Raw genomic sequence first — 25,894 nt, forward strand, 5'->3', positions numbered from 1 at the left:
GGCCAGCGAGATTGGAACACAGTGCGTATACTGGCCAGCGAACTTAGAAGGGCACTGTATGGACTGGCCAGCGAGATCAGAACGCAGTGCACAGACTGGCCAGCAAGATCAGAATGCAGTGCACGGACTGGCCAGCAACATTGGAATGCAGTGTACGGACTGACCAGCAAGATCAGAATGCAGTGTACATACTGGCCAGCGAGTTTGGAATTCAGTGTACAGACGGGCCAGTGAGATTGGAATGCAGTGTACAGACGGGCCAGCGAGACTGGAATGCAGTGCACGGACTGGTCAGCAAGATCAGAACGCAGTGCATGGACTGGCCAGCGAGATTGGATTGCAGTGCACGGACTGGCCAGCGAGATTAGAACCCAGTGCACGGACTGGCCAGTGAGATCAGAACGCAGTGCATGGACTGGCCAGCAACATTGGAATGCAGTGTACGGACTGACCAGGGAGATCAGAATGCAGTGTACAGACTGGCCAGCGAGTTTGGAATGCAGTGTACAGACTGGCCAGCGAGTTTGGAATGCAGTGTACAGACTGGCCAGCGAGTTTGGAATGCAGTGTACAGACTGGCCAGCGAGTTTGGAATGCAGTGTACAGACTGACCAGCGAGTTTGGAATGCAGTGTACAGACGGGCCAGCGAGAATGGAATGCAGTGCACAAACCGGTCAGCAAGATCAGAACGCAGTGCACGGACTGGCCAGCGAGATTGGATCGCAGTGCACGGACTGGCCAGTGAGATTAGAACACAGTGTATGGACTGACCAGCGAGATCGGAACGCAGTGTATGGACTGACCAGTGAGATTGGAATGCAGTGTATGGATTGGCCAGCGAGATTAGAATGAAGTGTATGGACCGGCCAGTGAGATTGGAAAGCAGTGCACAGACTGGCCAGCAACTCTCCTGAAACAAGCATGACATTTTCATACATTTCTATGCAGCTATCACGTTCAGATAGGGAGAGCTGTTGGCCAGTTTATGCATTGCGTTCCAGTTCTGGTCCGATTTATATGACCAGCTGACTGTGACCACACCCAGAGCACTTAACACCTTATTTGCATATGATTAAAATGCTGATTTCTTTGGAATGAAGCAACATTTAGAAAAGCACTGATGGATTTAGCTTTCAAGACTTGCATGCCTATATATGCGGTTTGGGGATGGGAGTTAACCATAAATATAGATTCCCTTTAAAGAAAGGTGCAGATAGTTTTGCATATGTACATCTATACATTCCTATAATGTTTTATTTTTGCATAGCGCATCATTAACATCAACATGTGTCTCTGAATGCTCCAGAGGATCTGCATTGCTCAATGACATCCAGAGACCCACATCATTTCTGTCCTTTGCGGCCGGGCGTGCTCCCCATATAGATTGTTTTAATTCCATTGTCATGTTGGGCTCATGTGACATTTCTAAACCTTGTGTCAGTGCTGCTCCTTTGTCATCTATCATCTTTATATTCTTCAAGTAAAATGTCTCTTCAGGGCCGAGGGGTTAAATACATGTGATTCTAAACATTAAGTAGGTTTCAAGGAAATAAAAGGACATTGCCCTGTCGTACATCACTTACAAACTCACATCAGAAAACATTGCGGCAACTCTGGGGCTGTAGAAAACATTTCATTTTCTGGTATTTTCAGAGAATTCCAGTTGTTATTTCTAAAAATGTCTCACATAGCTAAAATCTTGGGAAAAAACATTAAAAATGATGATATATTTCTACATAGGATGCAATGTTATAGCCGTTATATCTCTGTACTGGGCAGTATTATAGTACTGATATTCTTGTACATTGGAGCTGATGTGCTAGAGTAGCTACTCACTGGGGATAATAGGTAAATCTGAATTCTGCAACTGACCCTGCCGGTTCCTGTCCAGACTAGAGATCCTGACCCGAAGATCCTAATGGTTCCTGTGTGAGAAGAGATCGCTTTAACCAGAAACTAGAAGATAGCAACTGAAATATATAATGCCTAAAAGGTTGGTGAGTGCATGACTTATCTCCTAAAGAACCAGAGGGCAGAGCAGAGTGTGAATTACCTACAAAAGGTAAAATGTATAAACAAAAAAGGCCGAGTCAATGCTAGTTTATCAGAAAAAGTGAACAAAAAGTGAACAATATTTTATATATAAGTGAACAATATATTTCCTCAGGTGGCAGTGGAAACTAATAAATGAAGATTTTATATTAACTCACCGTCTTGCATACGCTCCTATGACCGTTTTGTTGGCCCTTCTATTCTACTGTAGCCAGTCAGTAAAATTCCAACTAGGGTTTATCTGTTTAGCTGTTTCTGTTCTTTATTCTGCACCTACCTTCTGTTTCTTTTTAGGAAGTAGTACTTTATACTTTATTTTTGTATTTCATCGTTTGTTTTACTCACTCTGGGATCTTTTCCTTTTTTCAGCACATTTTACCTTTTTAATATATACACTCTCCAAGCCATTTTTAGCTAAATATATTCCAATGCATTTATTTGCATCTATATGCTAATTGCATATTGTGAAGTTAGCTACTCAAGATTACATTGTATAAAGAAGAAAGGCTGAGTCAGTGCTAGTTTATCAGAAAAAGTGAACAATATTTTATTTCAACCAATAAATCACACACAAAAAAATATTTTTTATATACAAAAAAGTTCTAAAAAATCGACATGTAGAGCAATATTTATGGAACAATGTAAATTCTGGGTCAGTGACAAAAATCCAATTAATGAGTGCCGATCACAATGCACAGGCACCGCGGGTAAATAGTAGGTAAAATTACTGCTATAGACATAGTGTCAATATGAGGCAATGGGTTGGTTCTGCTCAGGTGAAGCCTATTAAGCACTATTGAGTGCACTAGTGAGTCCCGGAACACCCGCTCTGCACCATGACGGGTAAGGGCTGTCCCACTCGTCCAGATAATTCCGGTACCGGAATAAATCGGTACCGGAGTTATCCGTGTCTGTGTGCCTGGGAACTCACGTAGGCCATACGTGCGGCACACGTGTGCCGCCCGTATGGCGAGTGGGTACCACACGGAGCGTGTGGTACCCACGCGTGTGGTACCCTGCATCGTGCTGAAGCCGCGATTCATATGTTCCCTGCAGCAGCGTTTGCTGCAGAGAAAATATGAATAATAGTGTTTAAAATAAAGATCTATGTGTCCGCCGCCCCCCCCCTGTGCGCCCCCCCCCGCTGTTCAGAAAATACTTACCCGCCTCCCTCGCTGCTTCCTGGTCTGGCCGCGGCTTCTAGTGTATGCAGTCACGTGGGGCCGATCATTTACAGTCATGAATAGGCGGCTCCACCTCCCATAGGGGCGGAGCCGACTATTCATGATTGTAAATGAGCGGCCCCACGTGACCGCATACAGTAGGAGGCGCGGGGCAGAGAGGAAGGAGTGACAGCCAACGTGGGAGCGGGTGAGTATTTTCTGAACAGCGGGGGGGGCGCACAGGGGGTGGGAGGGCGGGGGACACATAGATCTTTATTTTAAACACTATTATTCATATTTTCTCTGCAGCAAACGCTGCTGCAGGGAACATATGAATCGCGGCTTCAGCACCATGTGGGGGGGACAGCGCTTACTGTAGCGCTGTCTCCTGCACGCACACGGACCCCAGACGGAGAACGTCTGTGTGAGGTCCGTGTTTTACACTGACATGTCTCCATGTTTGGCACACGGAGACACGGTCCGCAAAAAATCAATGACATCTGAACAGATGCATTGATTTTTATGGGTCTACGTGTGTCAGTGTCTCCGGTACGTGAGGAAACTGTCACCTCACGTACCGGAGCCACTGACGTGTGAAACCGGCCTAATAGTGCTTAATTATTTTCTTGCTACTTACTGCTCACACTTCTGACATTTGGAGAAGGGTGGTAGCCAGATGTGGCGCTATAGGGGTTTTTTTCTATGACACTTGTTGGTAACTACTAGTACCTTTGAGATAGTCACTGTGATCCCCGGCTTCCCCTGAGCAGAACCAACCCATTGCCTCATATTGACACTATGTCTATAGTAGTAATTTTACCTACTATTTACCCGCGGTGCCTGTGCATTATGATCGGCACTCATTAATTGGATTTTTGTCACTGACCCAGAATTTACATTTTTCCATAAATATTGCTCGACATGTCGCTTTTTTACAACTTTTTATATGTAAAAAAATTTTTTGTGTGATTTATTGGTTGAAATAAAATATTGTTCACTTTTTCTGATAAACTAGAATTGACTCAGCCTTTTTACTTTATACATTCTTTATACATTGTAATCTTGAGTCGCTAACTTCACGATATGCAATTAGCATATAGATGCAAATAAATGCATCGGAATATATTTGGCTAAAAATGGCTTGGAGAGTGTATATATTAAAAAGGTAAAATGTGCTGAAAAAGGAAAAGATCCCACAGTGAGTAAAACAAGTGATGAAATACAAAATAAAGTATAAAGTACTACTTCCTAAAAAGAAACAGAAGGTAGGTGCAGAATAAAGAACAGAAACAGCTAAACAGATAAACCCTAGTTGGAATTTCACTGACTGGCTACAGTAGAATAGAAGGGCCAAAAAACGGTCATAGGAGCGTATTCGAGATGGTGAGTTGATATAAAATCTTCATTTATTAGTTTCCACTGCCACCTGAGGAAGACGGAGCTATTCCGATGAAACGCATTGTGGAAACTAATAAATGAAGATTTTATATCAACTCACCGTCTCGCATGCGCTCCTATGACAGGTTTTTTTGTCCCTTCTTGTTTGATCCTCTTGCGAGTCATCCGGCTGGAGCTGCACGTATCTTCCATTTTAACCACCCCTAACACCAGCTTGGCGCTCCTGTGAAGCCGTTCGTCATTTTCTTTTTCTCTATGGCTACAGTAGAATGGCTGAACATCCACAAGAAATTATCACCGGCAGGATATGCCAGCAGGGGTGCAAAGTATAAATACGCACCCGAAAGGTGACAGAGCAGAAAAATGAAAACACTTGTGCTATGCTAGACAGACTGCAGCCAGTATAACAGAACTAGGGATGAACGGACCCATGGAAGTTTGGGTTCCGGTAGCAGAGTGAACTTTCGTGCAAAGTTCAGTTTGGGTACCAGAAATGTACTCAATCGTGAACCTCAACCCAAACCCCACTGAAATCAATGGGAACCCAAACTTTGGAGCTGGACAAACTCTCTCTCTCATTTTTGTATATAGGAGCAGTATTATACTAGTTATAATCTTGTACATAGGGGCAGTATTATAGTAGTTATATGATTGTACATAGGGGCAGTATTATAGTAGTTATATTCTTCTATATAGGAACAGTATTATAGTAGTTATATTCTTGTACATAGGGGCAGTATTATAGTAGTTATATTCTTGTACATAGGGGCAGTATTATAGTAGTAATATTCTTGTACATAGGAGCAGTATTATAGTAGTTATATTCTTGTACATAGGAGCAGTACTATTGTAGTTATATTCTTGTACATAGGAGCAGTATTATAGTAGTTATATTCTTGTACATAGGAGCAGTATTATAGTAGTTATATTCTTGTACATAGGTGCAGTGTTATAGTAGTTATATTCTTGCACATAGGAGCAGTATTATAGTAGTTATATTCTTGTATATAGGGGCAGTATTATAGTAGTTATATTCTTCTATACAGGAACAGTATTATAGTAGTTATATTCTTGTACATAGGGGCAGTATTATAGTAGTTATGTTCTTGTAGATAGGGGACAGTATTATAGTAGTTATATGATTGTACATAGGGGCAGTATTATAGTAGTTATATTCTTGTACATAGGGGCAGTATTACAGTAGTTATATTCTTGTACATAGGAGCAGTATTATAGTAGTTATATTCTTGTACATAGTAGCAGTATTATAGTAGTTATATTCTTGTACATAGAAGCAGTATTATAGTAGTTATATTCTTCTATATAGGAACAGTATTATAGTAGCTATATTCTTGTACATAGAAGCAGTATTATAGTAGTTCTATTCTTGTACATAGTGGGCAGTATTATTGTAGTAATATTGTTGTTCATAGGAGCAGTATTATAGTAGTTATATTCTTGTACATAGGGGCAGTATTATAGTAGTTATATTCTTGTATATAGGAGCAGTATTATAGTAGTTATATTCTTGTACATAGGGGCAGTATTATAGTAGTTATATTCTTCTATATAGGAACAGTATTATAGTAGCTATATTCTTGTACATAGAAGCAGTATTATAGTAGTTCTATTCTTGTACATAGTGGGCAGTATTATTATAGTAATATTGTTGTTCATAGGAGCAGTATTATAGTAGTTATATTCTTGTACATAGGGGCAGTATTATAGTAGTTATATTCTTGTATATAGGAGCAGTATTATAGTAGTTATATTCTTGTACATAGGGGCAGAATTATAGTAGTTATATTCTTGTACAAAGGAGCTGTATTATAGTAGTTATATTCTTGTACATAGGAGCAGTATTATAGTAGTTATATTCTTGTACATAGTGGGCAGTATTATAGTAGTTATATTCTTGTACATAGGGGCAGAATTATAGTAGTTATATTCCTGTACATAGGAGCTGTATTATAGTAGTTATATTCTTGTACATAGGGGCAGTATTATAGTAGATATATTCTTGTACATAGTGGGCAGTATTTATAGTAGTTATATTCTTGTACATAGTAGCAGTATTATTGTAGTAATATTCTTGTTCATAGGAGCAGTATTATAGTAGTTATATTCTTGTACATAGGGGCAGTATTATAGTAGTTATATTCTTGTACATAGGGGCAGTATTATAGTAGTTATATTCTTGTACATAGGGGCAGTATTATAGTAGTTATATTCTTGTACATAGGAGCAGTATTATAGTAGTTATATTCTTGTACATAGTGGGCAGTACTATTGTAGTTATATTCTTGTACATAGGAGCAGTATTATAGTAGTTATATTCTTGTACATAGGAGCAGTATTATAGTAATTATATTCTTGTACATAGGTGCAGTGTTATAGTAGTTATATTCTTGCACATAGGAGCAGTATTATAGTAGTTATATTCTTGTATATAGGGGCAGTATTATAGTAGTTATATTCTTCTATATAGGAACAGTATTATAGTAGTTATATTCTTGTACATAGGGGCAGTATTATAGTAGTTATGTTCTTGTAGATAGGGGACAGTATTATAGTAGTTATATGATTGTACATAGGGGCAGTATTATAGTAGTTATATTCTTGTACATAGGGGCAGTATTACAGTAGTTATATTCTTGTACATAGGAGCAGTATTATAGTAGTTAAACTTATATTCTTGTACATAGTAGCAGTATTATAGTAGTTATATTCTTGTACATTGGGCCAGTCTTATAGTAGTTATATTGTTGTACATAGAGGCAGTATTATAGTAGTTATATTCTTCTATATAGGAACAGTATTATAGTAGCTATATTCTTGTACATAGAAGCAGTATTATAGTAGTTCTATTCTTGTACATAGTGGGCAGTATTATTGTAGTAATATTCTTGTTCATAGGAGCAGTATTATAGTAGTTATATTCTTGTACATAGGGGCAGTATTATAGTAGTTATATTCTTGTATATAGGAGCAGTATTATAGTAGTTATATTCTTGTACATAGGGGCAGTATTATAGTAGTTCTATTCTTGTACATAGTGGGCAGTATTATAGTAGTTATATTCTTGTACATAGGGGCAGAATTATAGTAGTTATATTCCTGTACATAGGAGCTGTATTATAGTAGTTATATTCTTGTACATAGGGACAGTATTATAGTAGATATATTCTTGTACATAGTGGGCAGTATTTATAGTAGTTATATTCTTGTACATAGTAGCAGTATTATAGTAGTTATATTCTTGTACATAGGTGGCAGTATTATAGTAGTTATATTCTTGTACATAGGAGCAGTATTATAGTAGTTATATTCTTGTACATAGGAGCAGTATTATAGTAGTTATATTCTTGTACATAGGAGCAGTATTATAGTAGTTATATTCTTGTACAGAGGGGCAGTATTTATAGTAGTTATATTCTTGTACATAGGAGCAGTATTATTGTAGTAATATTCTTGTTCATAGGAGCAGTATTATAGTAGTTATATTCTTGTACATAGGGGCAGTATTATAGTAGTTATATTCTTGTAAATAGGGGCAGTATTATAGTAGTTATATTCTTGTACATAGGGGCAGTATTATAGTAGTTATATTCTTGTACATAGGAGCAGTATAATAGTAGTTATATTCTTGTACATAGTGGGCAGTACTATTGTAGTTATATTCTTGTACATAGGAGCAGTATTATAGTAATTATATTCTTGTACATAGGTGCAGTGTTATAGTAGTTATATTCTTGTACATAGGGGCAGTATTATAGTAGTTATATTCTTATACATAGGGGGAGTATTATAGTTGTCATATTCTTGTACAAAATTATGTAGCTTGTGCCGTTTTTACAGTTAATTTGCTGCTCTATGTAATCAATGCAGGCATGGCTGCTATTTTTGTATAGTGCAGCTGCTTATTATAGCAGCCACCTATAGAAGATATTGTTTTGTCCAAAGGGATAATATTATATTAGTTGTTTTAGAAATAGGTTTGAGAAGCTCAGTTCTACCTCTATACTGTTACTCTTACAATATGGGCGAGTATCGTGATCTTCACTAAAATACTTCCTTCCACCTTTACGTCAGGTAATTATTTATTCTTTATTAATACTCTAGACTTGGTCTAAGCTTCTTTTTATTCTTTAGTTTCCACAGCTACGAGAAGTGAATTCTCAAACTATTAGCAACTTTGTAAATTTTAGCCGCTGTGTTCCTTGAAGACTCGCACTTGACTCCACTGCAAAATCTGTAACAAGTCTGCGCAATATTTATACAATACAAACTGACCCATTAGTGTCAATGACAATGTTCTTCCCATTTCCAGACCTTTTCTGCTGGGAGGCTTGTGTGCATGCAGCAGAAGAGAAGAGATGTATATTACATAATATAAGTGATTACAGAAGACACTTGTAATTACTGCCTGCGGGCACTCTATAAATAATACAAATGCTGTAAAAAGAAAAAAAAAAATCATCTTAATGTTTTTTTAATTCCTCCACTTTGGCCACATCAAATGCAGCACATCATGGTGAAATACATTCACTTAATTCTCTTATATTTGCAAAAATATCATCTCAGTCTCGAGAAATGATTCACTCTCAATTAGATGACTTTGATGCCCCTAGGGAGCAAGGCCAGAACGGCCATTGGGGTCTCATCAGCCCCTTACTGTTAACAGCTGTAGTGGAGTGAAAAGTCATCGGCCTGCAAAAGAAGGTTCAAAGACTTCAGAGGAAGAGGAACAGGATTAGGTGAGGAGAAGTTTGTTTTCTATTATATGTAATGCAGTGCGGGAGCCGAGGGGTCATCATATGGGGGACTGTACTGTGGGGCCAGCGTACTGCAAGTAGAAGGGCTATGGGGGGATTTTACTGTGTAAAGAGAGCTATGGGGGCCTTCATAATGTGTATAAGGGGCTATGTGGCCATTGTAATATATTTAGTGACATCATGTTGTATATAGGGGAGCTGTCGAGGCCCCAGACACTGTATATAGTGAAGCTGTGAGGACATCATACTGTATATAGGGAGCTGTGGGAGCCATACCACTGTATAGAGGAAGCTGTGTGACCATCATAATGTGTATAGGGAGGTGTGGGTCATAATATTGTATCTAAAGAGCTATAATGCAATCAAACTGTTTCATGTTTATATGGGGCTATAAGCCCATTACCTATATATAAGAAGCTGTAGAGGCCATCATCTTGTAAAAGGAACATAAAAAAATAGAACAGGAAAGCAACAGGCCGTAAAAATATAAAATTTTTATTGAAGCAAAAATAAAAGAATTTTTTTACAAAATGTATTTGTTGGTACCCAATAGTGTTTGGGGCCCCCCAAAAAAATCAACACCTAATGTATGCAGTGGTCTGACATGTTTTCAAGATATGTGTGTTATATATAGCTCACATCAAGCTGCGGCAAAAGAGTGACGAAAATTTTTTGGCAGAAAGGAAGGTGGGAACTTTACCTTTAAAGGGGTTGCTAATGAAATTTATATAAAAAGGACGAAGTGGGCTTGTGAAACATGATAAATTTAGCGGTATAGCAACCCAAAACACTTAGATGGAAATATAATGGATTGAAAAAGCATTTTAAGATATTACCTTTAAGTGGTGGTGGCACCCGACGCGCGTTTCGCGTGTTGCTTTATCTCAGGGAAAGTGCATGAAAACATTTCTGAAAAAATGTTTAATCACTTTTTTGCCGCAGCTTGATGTGCGCTATATATCACACATATCTTGAAAACATGTCAGGCCGCTACATACGTTAGGTGTTGATTTTTTGGGGGTCCCAAACTCTGCTGGGAAGCTTTGACCTTGGCTCTCTTTATACATATTGCATTCACAGGCCCTTGATGCAACTCTGCTAATTGAAACCTTCTTTCTAATGATTCTCTATTTACACCTTTCTCAACACTTTGGCGGCTTTTTTGCATAGTATCATCCCTATTGTGTACCAACAAATACATTTAAAAAAAAAATCTTTTATATTTGCTTCAATAAAAATGATCTATTTTTATGGCTTGTTGCTTCCCTGTTCTATTTTTTGATGTTCTTGTTGATTTTGGAAGATTCACCGCCGGTTAAGGCAGTATTTCTTCTTGGTGTACTATCTTGTAAAAGTAACCTGGGGGGCATGTGCATAGGGAGCTGTGGTGGCATCATAATGTGTATAGTGAGCTCAAGGCCATCATACTGAATATAGAGGGGCTATGGAGTAATATACTGTATATATGGGGCATCGTAATGTTTATAGGGAGATATGGGTGCATTATACGTGCTTAGGTATACCGTAGGCCATCATACTGTGTATAGGGAATTGTGGGGGACATGAAGCAACATTTTGTATGTAGGAGTCTATAGTTTCATAGTTTTTTTAAGGTTGATAGTAGAATTAATCCAATTGGGTTCACTTATAGCCTAACAAGTTGATCCAAAATAAGGCAAAAACCCCAGGGGGCAATTGCTAATAGCTCCATATTAAAATTACTTCCCGACTTCACATACAGCAATCAGACTAGTTCCCTATATCCAAATCCAAACAGAAGAAAAGGACAGCGCCACACCAGATAGTGAAAAGCAGCTCACATACTTATTCTGCCTCCTGCGGCAACGTTTCGGTCCGAAGACCTTTGTCAAGCTTGGCTTGACAAAGGTCTTCGGACCGAAACGTTGCCGCAGGAGGCAGAATAAATATGTGAGCTGCTTTTAACTATCCGGTGTGGCGCTGTCCTTTTCTTCAGTTTGGATTTGGATGTTCTATCTGGGATGGACCCCCTGGTGAGGACGTGCGCCTTGATGTCCATAGAGACTATATAATTATAGGGTGCGGCTTTACTGCTTTTATTGTAGTTCCCTATATCAACGTCTCATCACAGAATCTAGTGTATATAATTAGTGATGAGCGAACACTAAAATTCTTGAGTGCTCAGTACTCAAGTCGAGCAGCTCGGCCGGGCTCTACTTGAGTACTCAGTATAATGGAAGTAAATGGGAAACTCAAGCAGTTTTCCAGAAGACCCTAACAGATAGAGCTGGGGGAAAGAAAAATTGCTGAAATGGATGAAAAGAGAGCTCAAATGAAAAAAGGAATGCCTGGATGCATCTCTGAATCCAAGGTCGCTACTGGGAACAATGCTGTGAGAGTATGTCTCCACTTTTTTACGGGCTGACAATAAAACACACAAAACCAAAGATAAGATGAATGCTAAAGGGAAAAATGTTTCAAATCATTCTTTCCTATGTAATGACTTGTATATAAGGCAAAATTAAAAAGAGAAAAAAACACTTTCACCTCTACCCCTTAATAGCCGGGCCATCTCTTACCGTATTTCCCTGTCACCTATGACTACAGTAGATGACAAAATAGAGGTGGAATTAAAACTATACCCAACGGTAGTCACCAGTGTAGGTGTATTGGTCAGACACATCCTGTTTAATTTATGAAGGATGGACTCTGGAGCTCACAAAGCCTATGCGGATAATGCAAGAACTACCAAAACTTAGAAGGAAAAGGGACTCCTATACACCCTGTATTAGACATGAAGGAGGGCCTCATACACATTCTGCTAAAATCGTTAGGTATTAGGACTTCTAGACACATACAGACTATGCACAAAGTGCAGCAGTTGCTATAATTTAGAAGGAGGGACTGCAATACATCCTGGAAGGCATGTAGAGGAGGGCCTCAGAAAACATGTTTTTCCTTTTTTTAAAGAGTGGGACTCATAGACTGGTAAAGCCTATGCACTAAGTGCGAGTGCTGCCAAAAATTAGACGGAGGAACTGCAATACACCCTGGGAGACACGTAGAGAAAGACATCTGAAAACCTTTTTTTCACATTTTTAAAGAGTGGGACTCTTAGACTGATCTTGCTTATGCGCTATGTGCAATGGCTGAAAAACATTTATCCCTGGGAGGTATGCATATACATATGTAAGAGAATTGTAGAGGTAGGCCTCATACACATCCTGCAAAAATTATGAAGGAGTGCATCATACACATCCTAGAAAAAATTAGAGGGAGGGTCTTATGATCATCCTCTAATAATTATAAGCAAGGGCCACCTGTTTATCCTCTAAAAATTCAGAGTGGGGGCAGCATGATGACCCTCTAAAAATTTTTAGTGAATGCCACATGATGACCTTTTAAAAATTACAAGTGTGGGCCACCTGGTGACCCTGTAAAAACTAGGAGTGAGGACTGCATAATGACGCTATAATAATTGGGACCAGGAGACGCATGATGACCCTGTAAAAATTTAGAGCGAGGACCGCATGAAGACCTTGTAAATATTTGGAGTGAGGGCCGCATGATGACCTTGTAAACATTTGGAGCGAGGGCCGCATGATGATCCTGTAAAAGTTTAGAGCAAGGGCCGCATGATGACCCTCTGAAAATTTGGAGCAAAGGCTGCATGATGACTAGTGTTGAGCGATACCGTCCGATACTTGAAAGTATCGGTATCGGAAAGTATCGGCCGATACCGGCAAAGTATCGGATCCAATCCGATACCGATACCCGATACCAATACAAGTCAATGGGACTCAAGTATCGGACGGTATTCCTGATGGTTCCCAGGGTCTGAAGGAGAGGAAACTCTCCTTCAGGCCCTGGGATCCATATTAATGTGTAAAAGAAAGAATTAAAATAAAAAATATTGCTATACTCACCTCTCCGACGCAGCCTGGACCTCAGCGAGGGAACCGGCAGCGTTGTTTGCTTAAAATTCGCGCGTTTACTTCCTTACTTGAAGTCCCGGCTTGTGATTGGTCGCGTGCCGCCCATGTGGCCGCGACGCGACCAATCACAGCAAGCCGTGACGTAATTTTAGGTCCTTCAGGATTTTAAAATTACGTACTGGCTTGTGATTGGTCGTGTCGCGGTCACATGGGCGACGCGACCAATCACAAGCCGGGACGTCACGGGAGGCTGGACACGCGCGCATTTTAAAATGCGCGCGTGTCCTGCCTCCCGTGACGTCCCGGCTTGTGATTGGTCGCGTCGCCCATGTGGCCGCGACGCGACCAATCACAGCAAGCCGTGACGTAATTTTAGGTCCTTCAGGATTTTAAAATTACGTTCTGGCTTGTGATTGGTCGCGTCGCGGTCACATGGGCGACGCGACCAATCACAAGCCGGGACGTCACAGGAGGCAGGACACGCGCGCATTTTAAAATGCGCGCGTGTCCAGCCTCCCGTGACGTCCCGGCTTGTGATTGGTCGCGTCGCCCATGTGACCGCGACACGACCAATCACAAGCCAGTACGTAATTTTAAAATCCTGAAGGACCTAAAATTACGTCACGGCTTGCTGTGATTGGTCGCGTCGCGGCCACATGGGCGGCACGCGACCAATCACAAGCCGGGACTTCAAGTAAGGAAGTAAACGCGCGAATTTTAAGCAAACAACGCTGCCGGTTCCCTCGCTGAGGTCCAGGCTGCGTCGGAGAGGTGAGTATAGCAATATTTTTTATTTTAATTCTATCTTTTACACATTATTACATTAATGTTGTTTCGATACCGATACCCGATACCACAAAAGTATCGGATCTCGGTATCGGAATTCCGATACCCGCAAGTATCGGCCGATACCCGATACTTGCGGTATCGGAATGCTCAACACTAATGATGACTGTTAAATATTAATTAATGGTTATTGATTTATTCTTACTCTCAATTCTACTGAGCACCTTGCCTCGTGGAAGGTTTAGCTGACATTACATGTGTTATTTCTGTATATTTAGCTCAGGGTAGATGGTAACACCATATAGAGGTAATACGTGCTGTGTGGGACATATATAACACATGACCCATAGAAAGGGGGGCTCACACTTTACGCACACTTTACACTGACACCAAGTTGTATGTTGGACAGCTGGTATGTGAGTTAATGACATGCTTTTTTTATTCAGCCATTCATTTGACAGCGATAGACACAATCTACCATTCAGGGTTCCACGAAAGATGGAGAACAAGCTTTGATATGGACAAATAGACAATCTCTTTGTAACTATTTCACCTATTTTATGTTTTGCAGCAATGATGCTTTTTGGTGGACAATCCAATAAACCATACACATTTTTTATAAGAAACATTGTGACATTTCCTTTAGAGTATCGCATCTGGTAAAGAGTCCTGAATAAATAAATATACAAAATAAGTATATTTAACAATGACCTGTAAAGTTTTGGAGCAAGAGACCAACAATTACCCAGTAAAAATACGGAGCAACGGCCGCATGATTACCCAGTTAAAATTTAGAGCGGGGCTGCATGGTGACCCTCTGAAAATCTGGAGTGAGGGCCATCTGATAACCCTGTTGATATGATGGAGGACAAGAAATAGAAGAAATCATGAACCATATACCCTTTTTTTGGGTGGGAAGGGATGCATGGGAATAAACCAGAAAAAAAATGAACATTTGAATTGTCTTTATGTTCTGCTGCTGTCATCCATTGGGGTTGAGAGACTATCCAGGACTTATTTATTTTGGTAAGAGTCAGCCTGTTAGCATTTATAGTTGAGAGGTGGATACGCCCCCGGCGGCACTAAAAATCCACTCTGACAAAACACTAGTGGCAGGGTAGGCTTGCACCTCTAAGGCATAGAGGGACAGTTCAGGCCATGCATCCAGCTTGGATACCCAATAGTTGTATGGCACAGAGGAATGACAGATGATGCTGGTTCGGACGACTATGTACTCCTTCACTATCTTCAAAACCTTTTCCCTCCTTGTCAGACTATCATGTGCATCAGGGCCTGGATGCTTGGAGGGTCTAATGAAACTGCCCTACACCTTAGATACTATTCACTTGTCTCTGTTGGACCTGGTGTGTCTCCCTTGCTTCTTCTGGTGGGTTGCCCAAGGATCTATGACCTTTGCCGCACGTATTGTCAAATGGGAATTTTTTACTAATTGACCGAGGCTTTCTGGTATTGTACCATTTTACTAGCCCTCTCCACCTCAGGAAGTAGAGATGGAAAGTTTTCCTAGTAGCTTGGGTCGAGAAGGATGAGCAACAAATAAGCAGTGTTGTCTAAAATGTGTTTAATGCGAGTGGAATGGGAAAGGCAGAGAGACCTAAATTTGCTGATTATGGTGCCAATGCCACTCACCATCGTGGTTGATTCCTCAAAGTTTTGTAGAGCTTCACAGATGTCAGACATTAATGTCCACTCGTCATTTGTTATGTGTGGAGGCTGACCGGAATACCGACGGGTATGTTTTAGCTGGTATTCAACTACTGCCCTCTGCTTCTCACAAAGTCTTGTCAGTATATGAAATGTGGAGTTCCAGCGTGTGGTCACTTTGCACACCATTCGATGAGCTGGCGCTTGCAAGTGCTACTGCAGCAGTGCCTGACGGCATTGGCGTAACTCAGGCAAGTCTGGGTAGGTTTTCAAAAACCACTGAACCACTTTGTTGAACATGTAGGCCAGGCATGGTACGTGTGTGAGCTTGCAAAACTTCAGAGCTCCCATCAGGTTACAGCCAATATCACTCAGGACCATGCCTGGTTGTAGGTTTAGTAGGAAGAGCCACAGATCTGTCAGGTCTGTTATACTTTTCAACAACAGTGCAGTGGTGTGCTGTTTTTCACCTAAGAAAATTAGTTTTAGTAGAGCCTGTTGCTGCTTCACTGAGGCACTGCTGCAGTACTTCCAGCTTGCAACTGATATAGACGACGTGCTCCAAGATGTCAATTCAGAGATGATGAGGAGAAAGGTGGATGCAGGACCTGGTGTTGGAGATGGAGGAAAAATTGATGGAACTAAGGCCCACAATCCTTGGCGCCGGTAGCACGTGTGCTGACCTAGGGCCCAGCTTGGTCCCGTCCTCCACTAGGTGCTCCCAATGTGACATCAGGGAAATGAAGTGTCCCTGGTCACAATCACTTGCTGACATGGCGGTCATTAAGTGGACCTTCCCAATAATGGCATTGGTCAGGGCACAGGTAATGTTATGGGAGGCGTGCTGGTGTAAGGTGGGCACTGCTTTCCAGGAAAACTAGTGTCAGCTGGAGACCAAGAACTGAGGGATGGCTGCCGCCATGAGGTTGCGCTATAGAGTTCAAGTTCCCTTTTTCTCTGAAGAGGCAATTTGCATATTACATTTCCCAGAGGAGCATTGCATGGCGAATAAGCCTCCTTACCTTGACAAGCCAGAGCTGGTATGTCACTCTCCACAAGGAGAAACCTTACCCCTTAGACCTCAGTCCAGAGCCTTTCACCTAGCCAAATCAATTCTCATGCTTCCCACTGATGAGGGCAAACAGCCCAAAACACCGTGTCTGTGAATTGAGATTCTGATTTGGCTTTTATCCTAAGTCTTATTGCATGTGGATCGCCCCCAGTCGCAGGGCAGTGGGGTACTCGGTACCGGGTTCCTCTGTCTCGGTTCTGGGGATGTCACGGTGGCCCGACCCAGTCCGTGGCCCTGCTAAGGGGCGCCCAATCAAAGGTGTAGTTTGTCAAGTGTTCGTGACGCCACCTGTGGTGTTCGGTCAGGGTGACCGACGCTGCTAGGGTTCCGCTGGGGTGATGGAATGGCAGCTAGATGTTATACCTTCCCACAGGTGAAGTATGTCCCCAGGGCTTCCCTTGATGAGTAGGTGGTAATGGCGGATGTTGTAAGGCGCGATGAATAACGAGGACACAAAGGTTGCAGTCTCTTTACCTTTTACTGAAGACTTCAACGTCCACAGTCCAGAGCACTGTTCACAGGGCAGGCTAAGTCCGGCCGGTCCGAAGGCACATCCAGAGTTCCCTTTGCAGGTGGAAATCTGTAGCCTTCCTACTAGCGCCTGTGGAGCGCCCCCACTGCCGCAGGGCCAAGGGGTACCCGGTACCGGGCCTCTGAGTCTCTGTTCTGGGGTTGTCACAGTGGCTAGACCCGGTCCGTGACCCTGCTGAGGGGCGTCCAGTGAAAGGAGTGGATGGTGATGGTGTTGTGGTGGTGCGGTGCAGGTCGCAGTAAATAACGAGGACACCAGGTTGCAGTCTCTTTACCTCTTTACTGAAGGCTTCAGGATCCTCAGTCCGGAATACGGTTAACCGGGCTGCGTAAGTCCGGCCGGTCCGATGGCACCTCCAGGGTTCCCTTTGCAGGTGGAAATCTGTGCCTACCTTCTAGCGCTTGTGTGTTGCGGTCCTCCCCTGCTGTGCTTACGGGATAGTCCCCACAACTGTTGTGTCTGTTTCTGAAGTTCCCTCACAACTCGATTATGATGTTCTGCTTCATCCCCCAGATGATATGGCTAGGACGCACCCGTATGACGGGTAGGCTCGGAGGTCTGCCGGGACCCTAGAGTCGCCCCTCTCCAAATGTTGCCCCCTATGTCTTCTTAGGTGATTTGAGTGAGACAGCCCACCTATAACTGACTGTCCTGCCGTAGGTTTGAAGTAAGGCCTGGAGCTCAATACTTCCTCGGCGTTCCGGCCACCGGCTGCGCGCCTCAGTAGGATGTTGCCTCATCTTACAGCACGACTCCTACTGGTGTTTCTCCTTGTTGCGTTGATCTCGTTTCTCACTCAGCACAATAAACCTCGCTTCTTGTCCTTTCTTGGGGTACTGCCGCAACGAAGTGCAGGCGCGGTCCCGTAACGTTCTTTCTGTTCGCTAGGCCTCTGTCAGGATCCCACCCCTGACAGGGACCCCCCTGAATCTTCCCCTGCAACACCCTCTGCCACAGGATGTTGCCTGGTTCCAACCCAGTCAGCTTTCTCCCTAACTTCCTATCCAACCCCCAGTTTTACCAGATTGTGAGGAGTGGCCTAATACATAGCACCCTTAGCTCCCCCTGGAGGCCAGACTGTGAAGTGTATTGGTGTCTGTGATACCTGGTCAGGTGAACTCCTTCAGTGCCATCGGACGTACCATAGCCCCCCTTAGCGGCGGGGCATCAGTACTGCAACGACCAGGACTCTGGGGCGCTGCACCTGTGTGTTGTAGTACCTCCCTGCTGAGCACCACGGGATAGTCCTCACAACTCTCATGTATATTTCTGATGTTCTCTCTCCATCCCCCAGATGGTATGGCTAGGACAACCCGTATGACGGGGTAGGCCTGGAGCTATTTTATAGGGACCCTAGTGACGCCCCTCTCACACAATTTGCCTCCGTTGTCTTCATTAGGTATTAAGGTCGGGCAGCCAACTTGGAATTGAACTGTCCTGCCGTGTTTCAAAGTAATGTGCAGAGCCAATTACTTCCTCGGTGTTCCGGCCACTGGCTACGCGCCTCAGAAGGATGTTGCCGATCTTAAGGCAAGACTCCTCCCGGTATTATCTCCTTGTGCTGTGATCTCGTTTCTCACTTCTCCACAATATACTCCGCTTCTTATCCTTTCTTAGGATGCTGCCGCAATGAGGTGCAGGCACAGCTCCGTAACGTTCTATCTCTTGCTCTGTCTCTGTCAGGATCCCACCCCTGACAGGGACCTCTGTCTACAGCTCTGATGTTCCTCTTACTCTCTCTCTGTCTGCCTGACAGGTCTTCTCTGGGTCAAACCCAGGTAGCTTTCTGACTAACTTCCTATCCAACCCCCAGTTTTACCCGAGTGTGAGGAGTGGCCTAATAGATAGAACCTTTTGCTCCCCCTGGTGGCCGGAGTGTGAAGTGTAGTGTGTGACTGTGATACCTGGTCAGGTGAACTCCTTTAGTACCATCAGACATACCATCACTCCCCCTGGTGGAAGAGCGACAATACTGCAACGACCAGGACTCTGGGGCGCTGCACATGACTCGCTAAAGGGTTGATTGTGACTTGTAGGATCGCTACTTTCAACAGGTGGCGCTATAGAGTTCAAGTCCACTTTTTCTCTGAAGAGGCAATTTGCATGTTTAGTTTTTGGGCCTGTGGGTGGCTGGGTATTTTCATTTGCGTTCGAAGGCCTGGATGCTGCATTGTGACAAAGAATTGGACGTGGTTTCTGATGGTGCTTGCAAATGAACAATGAAAGATGCAGGGCAGGAGGAATCTGTGGCATCGTGTGATGATTATATGGTCCAGACCCTTGGCTAGTGAGTCTTAACAGTGTGGAAAACTGGGTGTTACTGGGAAACATAGAGAACACTTCTGCCATCCAGCCGACAACCTGTTTGCACTGTTCAGGCTTTAAGAATGGTGTACCGCACCCCCATGCAAAGTGGGACAGGAATGAGGATGAGCATGTTTGTTGTGCTCTTGCTGCAGGCACAATATCACCTGGCTCAAGGCCTTGGCTTCTTTGTGCACCATCAGCAGCATGTCCACTTTTCTGTCCCTTACCAAACACCTTCTGCATTAAGTTAGGTATATAATATACAGTACTCTGTAATGCTGTAGATAAGCCCCCCGATGTATCCTGAAAGATGAGAAAGAGGTTAGATTATACTCACCTGGGGGCGGTCCGATCCGATGGGCATCGCGGTCCGGTCCGGGGCCTCCCATCTTCCCATGACGTCCTTTTCTTGTCTTCATTCTGCGGCTCCGGCGTACTTTATCTGCTCTGTTGAGGGCAGAGCAAAGTACTGCAGTGCGCAGGCGCCGGGCCACTCTGACCTTTCACGGCGCCTGATGGGAGGCCCCGGACCGGACCGCCACGCCCATTGGAACGCCCCTGGGTGAGTATAATCTAACCTCTTTTTCTCATCTTTCAGGTTACATTGGGGGCTTATCTACAGCATTACAGAGTGCAGGAGATAAGCACCTGATGCTGGTGGGCTTAGCTCATCTTTGAGGGTGACAGGTTCCCTTTAGCAATGAATTTCTGAAAAGGGATTCCGACGAAATTATTCCCAATATTTTAATCCCAATTTGTGCTAAATATTTAACCCTACCTGTTGCATCATAAAAACTCATCCAAATTCCACAATTTATTCACAATATTGTGTCCTGTGGACTAGTTCCATGTCGAGTCACATAGGCGACCACTGAACACCCGTTTCCTATTTATCAGAAGTATGTTCACACTGATGCTCTTAGATTCTGATCTTCAATCTGTGAAATTACACATTTTTATTACACTCCTGCCCTGGAAATAAGTGCTAAGATATTACATTGTCTGAATTATCAAATGCCAGATTAGAGATTCCATTGTGAATGTTGTTTATTGCTTTATTGCATCTTGTCTAAGGGTACCGTCTCACATTGGCACTTTGATCGCTACGACGGCACGATCCGTGACGTTCCAGCGATATCCATACGATATCGCTGTGTCTGACACGCAGCGGCGATCAGGGACCCTGCTGAGAATCGTACGTCGTAGCAGATCGTTTGAAACTTTATTTCATCGCTGGATCTCCCACTGTCATCGCTGCATCGGTGTGTGTGACACCGATCCAGCGATGCGTTCGCTTGTAACCAGGGGAAACATCGGGTTACTAAGCGCAGGGCCGCACTTAGTAACCCGATGTTTACCCTTGTTACCATCGTAAATGTAAAAAAAAAAAAACAGTACATACTTACATTCCGGTGTCCGTCAGGTCCCTAGCCGTCTGCTTCCCTGCACTGACTGTGAGCGCCGGCCGTAAAGTGAAAGCAGAGCACAGCAGTGACGTCACCGCTCTGCTTTGGCAGGCGCTTACACAGGATGCAGGAGGAGTGCAGAGAAGCGGATGCAGGCACCGGAATGTGAGTATGTGTTTTTTTTATTTTACGTTTACGCTGGTAACCAGGGTAAACATCGGGTTACTAAGCGCGGCCCTGCGCTTAGTAACCCGATGTTTACCCTGGTTACCCGGGGACTTCGGCATCGTTGGTAGCTGGAGAGCTGTCTGTGTGACAGCTCCCCAACGACCACACAACGACTTACCAACGATCACGGCCAGGTCGTATCGCTGGTCGTGATCGTTGGTAAATCGTTTTGTGTAACGGTACCCTAATGATGGACTTTTCAATTCATTTGCATAACTTCTATCAGGTTTGTCATCATCTATTGTTGCTTTATGTTCTGTCAGTTTAACTTTACTGTTCACACCTAGAGGGCATTGTGTACATTCCACCCAGACATTTCTGAGTTCCGCAGCCTCCGTCTCTGCACAGAACTGATCTGTGACCCGTTATCTATCATCACTGATATGATATCAGCACAATTATACATACACAGTCCACGGGAACAACCCAGAGAAACGAAAGCCCAATATACTGCTGTCAGTCAAGCCCTGGGAGCCGGATATTACAATGTGTATAGGTAGAATACCGAGATTCCATCATCATTTCATAAAGGTCAAAAAACAATGAGAGAGTCTGAAATAATGTTATCCTTTTATTATCCTTATGGAAAATAGTTCTACAACTTGGTTCCAATATGTCTGCTATTACGGCTACTAGTGAAGTTTTCTCTGACATTTACTACATTTTGCCTGAATATAGCAATGCAGGAATGCTCACAATGATGATGAACTACAGTAATAATAATAATAATAATAATAATAATATTTATTGTTCATCATGACAAGGAATCATCAAGGAAAGCAGAGAAGGCTGTAATGACCACAGTTGCACCATTGCTCGATTCAATTGGAGGACTCCGAAGTCCTGTTCTCGGGTTTGGTGGGGGATAAGCCCTCAACAACCAAAAACTGATCACATATCCTGCAAGAATGTGTTCATAAATTGTTATGGTAGGGTAGCAGATTTAACCCCTTCACCCCAAAGCCTGTTTTCAACTTCCTGACCAGGCCATTTTTTTCAATTCTGACCACTGTCAATTTATGAAGTCATAACTCTGAATCACTTCAACGGATCCTGGTGATTCTGAGACTGTTTTCTCAGGACATATTGTACTTTATGAAAGTGGTAAAATTTCTTTGATATGACTTGCATTTATTTGTGCAAAAATGGAAATTTGGCAAACATTTTGAAAATTTTGCAATTTTTAAACTTTTATTTTTTATGCCCTTAAATTAGAGAGTCATATTGTACAAAATAGTTAATAAATAACATTAATTACATGTCTGCTTTACATTAGCACAATTTTGGAAACAGATTTTTTTTTTGTTAGGAAGTTATAAGGGTTAAAAGTTGACCAGCAATTTCTCATTTTTGCAACAAAATTTGCAAAACCATTTTTTTAGGGACCACCTCACACTTGAAGTGACTTTGAGGGGCCTATATGACAGAAAATGCCCAAAAGTGACACAATTCTAATAACTGCACCCCTCAAGGTACTCAAAACCACATTCAAGAAGTTTATTAACCCTTCAGGTGCTTCACAGGAATTTTTGGAATGTTTAATAAAAATTGAACATTTAACTTTCTTCACAAAATTTTTACTTCAGATCCAATTTGTTTTATTTTACTAAGGGTAACAGGAGAAATTGGACCCCAAAAGTCATTGTACAATTTGTCCTGAGTACGCCGATACCCCATATGTGGGGGTAAACCACTGTTTGGGCACATGGCAGAGCTCGGAAGGGAAGGAGTGCCATTTGACTTTTCAATGCAAAATTTGCTGGAATAGAGATCAGACACCATTTCGTGTTTAGAGAGCCTCTGCTATACCTAAACAGTGGAAACCCCTCACAAGTGACATCCAATAAGGAAAGTAGACCCCCTAAGGAATTAATCTAGATGTGTGGTGAGCACTTTGACCCATCAAGTGCTTCACAGAAGTTTATAATGTAGAGCCATAAAAAAAAATCATATTTTTTTCACAAAAATGATCTTTTCACCCCAAATTTTTTATTTTCCCAAGGATAACAGGAGCAATTGGAGCCCAAAAGTTGTTGTGCAATTTATCCTGAGTACGCTGGTACCCCATATGTGGTGGTAAACCACTGTTTGGGCGCATGGCAGAGCTCGGAAGGGAAGGAGCGCCGTTTGACTTTTCAATGCAAAATTGGCTGGAATTGAGATCAGACACCATGTCGTGTTTGGAGAGCCTCTGATGTGCCTAAACAGTGGCAACCCACCCACAAGTGACACAATCTAGGAAAGTAGACCCCCTAAGGAACTAATCTAGATGTGTGGTGAGCACTTTGAACCCCCAAGTGCTTCACAGAAGTTTATAATGTACAGCCGTAAAAAAAAATCATATTTTTTTCACAAAAATGATCTTTTCACCCCAAATTTTTTATTTTCCCAAGGATAACAGGAGCAATTGGACCCCAAAAGTTGTTGTGCAATTTATCCTGAGTACGCTGGTACCCCATATGTGGTGGTAAACCACTGTTTGGGCGCATGGCAGAGCTCAGAAGGGAAGGAGGGCCGTTTGACTTTTCAATGCAAAATTGGCTGGAATTGAGATCGGACACCATGTCGCGTTTGGAGAGCCCCTGATGTGCCTAATCAGTGGAAACCCCCCACAAGTGACCCCATTTTGGAAAGTAGACCCCTAAGGAACTTATCTAGATATGTGGTGAGCACTTTGAACCCCAAATTGTTTCACTAAAGTTTAGAATGTAGAGCCGTGATAATTAAAAAATCATTTTTTTTCCACAAAATTATCTTTTAGCCTGCAATTTTTTATTTTTACAAGGGTAACAGGAGAAATTGGACCCCAAAAATTGTTGTACAATTTGTCCTGAGTACGCTGATACCCCATATGTAGGGGGGATCCACCGTTTGGGCGCATGGCAGAGCTCGGAAGGGAAGGAGTGCTGTTTTGGAATGCAAACATTGATGGAATGGTCTGCGGGCATCACGTTGCATTTGCAGAGCCCCTGATGTACCTAAACAGTAAAAACGCCCACAAGTGACCCCATATTGGAAACTAGACCCCCCCAAGGAACTTATCTAGATGTGTTGTGAACCCCCAAGTATTTAGCTAAAGTTTATAACGCAGAGCCGTGAAAATAAAAAATATATATTTTTACAAGAAAATGATATTTTAGCCCCCAAATTTTTATTTTCACAAGGGTAACAGGAGAAACTGGCAAAAGTTGTTGTCTAAAGTACGCTGATACCCCATATGTGGGGGGAACCACTGTTTGGGTGCACGTCAGAGCTCGGAAGGGAAGGAGCACGATTTTTCTTTTTCAACGCAGAATTGGCTGGAATTGAGATCAGACTCCATGTCGCATTTGGAGAGCCCCTGATGTGCCTAAACAGTGGAAACCCCCAATTCTAACTCCCATCCTAACCCCAACACACCCCTAAGACAAATCCCAACCATAACCCTAACCACACCCCTAACCCGAACACACCTCTAACCCTAATCCCAACCCTAACCATAACCCTGACAACATCCCTAACACCAACACACCCCTAACCCTAATACCAGCCCTAATCTCAACCCTTACCATAACCCTAACTACACCCCTAACCCTGACACACCCCTAATCCTAATCCCAACCCTAACCCCCAACCGTAAACATAATCCAAACCCTAACTTTAGCCCCAACCCTAACCCCAACTTTTGCCCCAACCCTAACCCTAACTTTAGCGCCGATCGTGGGCATTGCTGCGGGGTGTCAGCTGTCACATACAGCTGACACCCAAACTTGATTGCCACAGTGCTCACCGTGAGACCACGTGATCGTGCCGCCGTACTAGTACTGCGGTTTGCGGGAACTCAGTACGGTGCATGTCGGGAAGGGGTTAAAGAGAATCTGTATGCACAAAATGACTGTTCAAATCAAGCACAGGCACTGGGTGTACCATTGTCATTCCCACCTTCTTGTTTTGTTTCTATCTTTGCCCTCTTCTCCTTTATTAGCCCCATTGAGTTTACCACCGCAAATAAAAGGCAGATATAGACAGGCAGAATACGAGTAGGTGTGGAGGTGCTCTAAACATTATAGACATGCCAAGAGTGTACCGAGTTCCTGTACTTGGTTTGACCACTCATTTTCTGCTTGAACATTACATTTTCAGGACTTTCAGGACTTTTTCATATGCAACACCTCAGGTAACCGGTTGTTACAGTGGCATTGCTTTCCTCATGAGGAGAGTGATATCATGCTTGGAAGCAAGGAAGGATCCCTTTAACAGGTATCCAGCACATGCAACACCTTTCTGACTCCAGGCCAGAAGAGGGAGTGTCATGTTCCCAATGGCAGGGAATTAAACACGTAACACGGGCAAAAACAGGACGAGCTCTAGGGTGATGGAACCTGAGCTGACCGCGATCCTGAACCTCAACACTCAACTAACAGCAGCCGGGGAACGTTCCTGGGGGGACTCTAGACGTCTCGCGCCAGCCGGAGATCTAGCTACCCCTATCAGAAGAATCACAGACCTATCTTGCCTCCAGAGAAATATTCCCACAGAAATAGCAGCCCCCCACATATAATGATGGTGAAATGAGAGGAAGGCACAAACGTAGTTATGAAAACAGATTCAGCAAA

At 42.8% G+C, this 25,894-nt stretch overlaps 1 long non-coding RNA gene across 1 annotated transcript in view; it reads right to left on the reverse strand.

The window, feature by feature from the left end:
• The window catches only part of LOC143805074 (uncharacterized), a 177,703-nt gene that overhangs the window by 107,813 nt on the left and 43,996 nt on the right, over positions 1–25,894 (reverse strand). Inside the window, exon 2 of the long non-coding RNA XR_013221170.1 lies at positions 1,838–1,926. This is a non-coding gene — a long non-coding RNA (uncharacterized LOC143805074). The remainder of the gene's footprint in view (positions 1–1,837; positions 1,927–25,894) is intronic.

This window comes from Ranitomeya variabilis, chromosome 1 (assembly GCF_051348905.1).
Source record: "Ranitomeya variabilis isolate aRanVar5 chromosome 1, aRanVar5.hap1, whole genome shotgun sequence".
NCBI lineage: Eukaryota > Metazoa > Chordata > Amphibia > Anura > Dendrobatidae > Ranitomeya > Ranitomeya variabilis.